Source organism: Arachis ipaensis, chromosome B10 (genome assembly GCF_059453495.1).
Source record: "Arachis ipaensis isolate K30076 ecotype BB chromosome B10, ASM5945349v1, whole genome shotgun sequence".
Taxonomy (NCBI): Eukaryota; Viridiplantae; Streptophyta; class Magnoliopsida; order Fabales; family Fabaceae; genus Arachis; species Arachis ipaensis.
In genome coordinates this window covers 65076746-65082399 of record NC_142435.1, presented here as the reverse complement: position 1 = coordinate 65082399, position 5654 = coordinate 65076746, and the positions used below count along the sequence as shown (strand labels likewise).

The window sequence follows — 5654 nt, the reverse complement described above, 5'->3', positions numbered from 1 at the left end:
AGAATGTAGTGGCAAAGGTGCTTTTGTGATATTGCATTGCGCTTCTTGAGAAAGCGTAGCACCAAAGGCGCTCTTCTGGCCTGAAGGAGCATTCCTGAAGAGAACGGAGTGCCAAAGGCGCTTTCCTGGGTTGAGGAGCATTCTTGGGGAGAACGTAGCGCCAGAGGTGCTATCCTGGTATTGTTGTGCAAAGCACTGCGCCAAAGGGGCTCTCTCCCTGTTATGATCACAAAACAAAATTACATCAAAGATCTGCCCCTCCCCTGTGCAACCAATTTTTAATAATTCATTCATTCAACATTTTCTTAAGTCATTTGCATAGAATTAATCACAAAATCACTCAGTCCTTGACCCATTAGTGTATGATGAGAAACTTCATCCAAGTGCTTGTTTATTTTGAACAAAATGCATGAAATTGAACTAAAATTAACTAAACTAACCAGCTAATCTAGCTAAAATGCAAATGCATCACAACACCAAACTTGAAATGTTGCTTGTCCTCTGTAACAACCCTAATTTTTGAAAATCAAATAATTAGTTATTTGTGATTTATTTTATTTGTTGATAATTTTATTTTAAGAAAAATTATTTTACTAAAGGTAATTAAATGGAGTTTCATGATAATTGAAGTTTAAATTAATTAGAATTTTTATATAAACTTTATTAGATATTTGGTATAATTGAAATTATAATTTTGATAATTGAAAAAAATAGAAGAATTGTATAATTTAATTTAAATAAATTCTATTTTGAATGAATTATGTTATTAATTTGAACTCCTAGAAATTATTTATTAGAAATGATTAGTTTGATTTTTATAAATACTTTAAGTTTAAGTTAATTAATGTTCAAGTACAATTTTTATTATAATTAGCTATTTTTTAAATTGAAACTAAAGTTTCGGAGATAGAAAAATAATGAAAAGTTATCATTTAATTTGAATAACTAATATTGAGCTAAACCATATTTTATAAAAAGGTGATTAATATATTTATTTTATATTTTAAATTAAAAATAATTGATTGAACTTAACAATATGATGATAAATAATGTTCCTAAATATTTTTAATAGAGTATATTTGATTTTAAAATTACTCTACCCTTCAATTTTATCAAAATATCTATTCATATCTATCTATATTCTTTTATAAAATCCCTAATTCCTAAACCTAAATTCCCAAATTGAATCAGAAACCCTAATTCCCAAATCCTAGTAACCCTAACCCTAATGTTTTCCTTTCCTCAGTCTCTGAACGCAGCCTCCACCCCCCTTTCTTCCTAAACACAACACACAAACAAAAGAAAGAAACGCAGAGAGAAAGAGCACGAAGAGCAGAGAAAAGAGAGACGGAAGGGATGCTGCTCCGCTGCCGCCATGACGTGACCGCCGGACCGCCGTCATCGTCAGCGTTCCCCAACCTTGCCCGGACTGCAGCGCCTCCTGTCGGCCGTCCGTGGAGCTGCGAAGAGTATCGCCGTCGAAGTCACACCATCGCAGAAGGAACGAGGGGAGGGAGATGAGCCCGAACCAGGGGCGGGAGGAAGAAGGCGTCGCTGTGGCTCCCGTTGCCGTCGCCGTTCGTGCTCTGTCGTCGCTGCCGTTCCATGGAGACGCGTCGCCATCGCTGAGTGATGGAGGAAAAGGACGCACGAGAGGAGCCGCTGCTGCTGGGTTGCTGTTCTGCCACCGTCGCTGTCACGTGATGGAGGAGGAAGTTGCTCTGCCACCATCTGAGCTTGCTGTTGCAAATGCCTATACCGCTGCCGTAGTTTCTTCGTTCTGTTATTACTTTCTAATTGTTGTAAGACATTCTTGCTGTTATCTCAATTTGAATTAGCCTTGAATTTTCATAATTGTTCCTTTTATCCGTTTTGAATTCAACGTTCTTGCTTGCTGCCGTGGTCACCTTACATTGCCGCTGCCTCCATTTCTGCCGTAGATGCCCTCGGCGCTGCCACTAGAAGGTCGTCGGGGTTAGTTAGAGCTGCCGTTCTGATTCTGCCGCAGCTTGTCCGTGTTCCTGCTCGTCCCTGTTCTCCGTTCAGCCTTCGCCAGAGCACTGTCATCGGAGAAACACTACTGAAACCGGGCCAGATTCACCGGTAATGCTACTTATTGTGGTTGCTGCTGTTCTGATCTCTGTGGGTTCGACATTGAGGTAGGGATTTAACGTTTTTAATTTAGAATGCCTAGAAAGTTATTGGATAAGTGCAAATTGTTAACAATGGTTAAGAATTTCTTAATTAACATGAATGACTTGAAATACATTTGAAATTAGTTAGTCGTTGTGAATATTCTGAGCTGTGATTGAACTTAGATGCTGTTGTGAATAATGATTAATTTAGTGTAACTTATTAAATTGAAATATGCCGAGTTAATTGTTGAACAACTGTTGAATGGATAATTGATGAATTGAGTTTGGATTGCTGCTGTGAATGTAATTGGTTTTGTTGTTATGAGAGACTAATTGATAGAAATAAGCTTGGTTTGAGGTTGTGAAATTTGGATTATTGAATTCAGGTTATGGCTGTGAATGTCTTTGGGCTTTGTTGTGAGTGTTTGAAGTTGTAATTGATATTGTTTTCTCTGATATGGATGGAATTGTTGAAAAGTTCTGACTCTATGTGATTATACTGAATTAGTTGAGTTATGTGGCTGGAATTATGATTGGAATGAATGAGATTTTTGATTGGAACTTTGGTTGGATTCGTTGATTATGTGAAATTGAATTATAAATTGTTTGATGAGAGATTATTGTGATTTCGGTATTTTGATAGGTCAAATTGAAATTGTTGCTGTTGAGTTGGTTTACTGTAATGGACTTAGTTAGTGATTAACTGAAGTTGGGCTTAAGGAATAATTGGAAGACTGAATCTTAAAATGTTGAACTAGTTGCTGAAAATCTGATTTTTGAAATTAAAAGATGACTTTGGAAGTAAATCAGTTATTCAACGATAATCAAAATGATATGAGAGTAAAGGCTGAGTAAATTATAATAAAAGTTGTTGTTGGGATTCAATTTTGAGAAGTTTGAATTAACTATAGAACTAGTTATGATTTTTTCAAAGTTAAAATGTAAAACTTGATTTTCTGCAGTACTTTTAAATGAAGCCGGAGATTTTGAAAATCTATAACTAATTCTGTAATGATTGGAATTGCGTGGGACCAAGTCTGGATTAAGCTTTGGAATATAGGAAGCTGGACTGGTGAATTTGAGGCTTTTTCATTAAGTTTATGATTTATGATAAATTTTTGAATTAGGAATGTCAAATCTGGTTTTCTGCAGAACGCTTAATACAGTAGCAACTTGTTTCCTCTATTAGAAATTCTCCAGTTTGAATTTTGAAATGGAGCCAATTTTAAATGAAAATATGGTCCCAGTAATTTAATTTCATAAAAATTTAGAATTGTTAGAGTTGTGGTTTTAAAGATATGGATTTTTAAAGTAAGATGTATTATGCAGTAATAATCAGGTTTTGTTTTCTAAGTCAGTAACTTTGAGCCTTTATAATTTTTAATTCTGGAATGATATTGAGACACAACTAATTGGAGGTGAAAGTTGAGTATGTTTAGTATATATGATTTAAATTTCAGGGTTTTTCATATTTTAATAAGTGAGTTATGGGACTTGGAAGAGGTTGTGTTCAATGATTTGTAAAACAGATTTCAGCAGAAAATTACCTAACTTCCAAGCTACGTAACTCCTTCATTAAAAATGGTATGACCTTGGAACTAATTGAGAAAGAAATTTGGATAAGTTATGTTTAACCACATTAATTTTGAAGGTGGTTGGATTTAATTTGGATTTTATATGAAATTTTGAATGTTGTACGCTGCTGCTGTCTTCCGGTTTTAAGACACTACAGAGCAGTCACGATTTTGCTTATATTTCCGAAGCTAGAGCCAGCAAAAAATTGTAATTTTTGGTTTAATAGAAAGCTTAATCCGAGACGGTCGCATGGATACAAGGTTTGCACAATTCCGAATTCGTTTGATATTTTAAAAATAAAACTGAAATTAGATTGCCAATGTTGTTTTGGTGATTACTTGGATATGGAATTTGAGAAATAGATTTTCTATACTATTATCAAATGTTTTTGAGAATATATTTTTGTGGCCATTGTTGAAAAAGGTTTGATGAGATTTTGAGAAAGAGGGAACCCGTAAGGGTGGTTAAGTCCGAGTTTTAGGGGAGGTGCTGTCAAAATTTTATAAAAATCTGAGGTTTTATTCGAAAAGTCATTTTAAAAGATTTGAACTTGAAAAATTATATTATTTGCATTTTATCTAAATAAGAGAAGAATTATACTATTTTGAATTTGGAATTATCAAGGAAAGGTTTATGTTTCAAGTTTGAATTATTTAAGAAAGGAATTATGTTTTGAATTCAATTTAATGTGAAAAGAGTTATGTTTTGGGCTTGGAATAAAGGATTACTTTTCAGGAGTTTGGTGAATTTTATAATATTTGAATCCAAATGATAAAGAGAAATAGTTTGAGCTAAGATGTTGTAAAAGTGAAAGATGTGAAGTTTGTATAGTATGATTGAATTTGTATCGTATAATTGAACAGAGAAAGAAAGAGGTACTGCATAAGAATGTGAAAATGATGATGAATAATGATAATGAGAATGATTATGTAATGATCTGCTGCGTGAAGGCAGTCAGATAGATAGTGGTATGACCACAGAATATTTTCCAGTGTTACACAGCTATTAAGAGCTGTACCTGCAACTGATAACCTGGGATCACTTGCAGAGGATATTAATTCATACATGGCTAGAATGCCGTACCTGTAAGGCAAGGATTGCTTACAAAGAATATGATTTCATACACGGCTGGAATGCCACCACCTTTAAGGCAGAGTTTGCTTACAGAGGATATGACGCATACGTCGGTTAGTGAGAACTGTTCCTATGATGACTGGAAAACCATACCCGTTTCAGCTGCTTCGGGTTACATCGGGAGCGGGTAGAAACTGACAGATGAGCTCATTACTTGCACTAGGGCTAGACATGCATCATCCTTGTTTGCGCATCTGCATTTGATTGGGTTTCCTCGTTGTACTCCCCTGTGATTGTGCTATTTGCCTTGCTGTGACTTGTTTGTGCTGAATTGAATCTCTTGTTAGTGCTATTAGTTGGTGAATGTATAATGATGATTAAGAATTGACATTGTGATTGAAAATTTACTATGTGGTTGAGAAATGCTTAAAGTGACCAGTTTTATATTTTGGAATTTGTTTTGAGCTTAGATTTTTGAAAGAGGTAAATAATTAGTTAAAGTAAAACCAAGAATAGTATTTTCAAAAAGGTTTGATAAAAATATAGTTTCCTTGAGTATGTTAATTATTTGCATGTTAACCATTACTTTTACGGCATTCCCATTCCCTATTGAGAACGTGTAGTTTGTTCTCACTCCAAAATCTTCCACCCTTTCAGTGATACAGGTTCGAAGACTCAGTTTGAAGCTGCGGGCGATTGTTAGACCTTATTTATGAGTTAAGTTTATGAATTGAGTTGCTTTCATAGAATTCCCTCGCCTTTGTTGTTTAAGATTTTATTTTATAAAGAGGGATAGGAGTTGTATCTAAGTTACACTTGAATTTGTTTGTATAATATTTACTAATAATTATATGATTATTATTATTTGGT

The 5654-nt window shown here is 34.4% G+C and overlaps 1 long non-coding RNA gene across 1 annotated transcript; it reads left to right on the top strand.

Moving 5' to 3' along the window:
- Nucleotides 1-1265: 1265 nt before the first annotated feature.
- LOC107624507 (uncharacterized) lies at nt 1266-5654 on the top strand. The gene is made up of 3 exons (XR_001616915.3): nt 1266-1802; nt 1941-2159; nt 5442-5654. It is a non-coding gene; the product is annotated as an uncharacterized LOC107624507 (long non-coding RNA).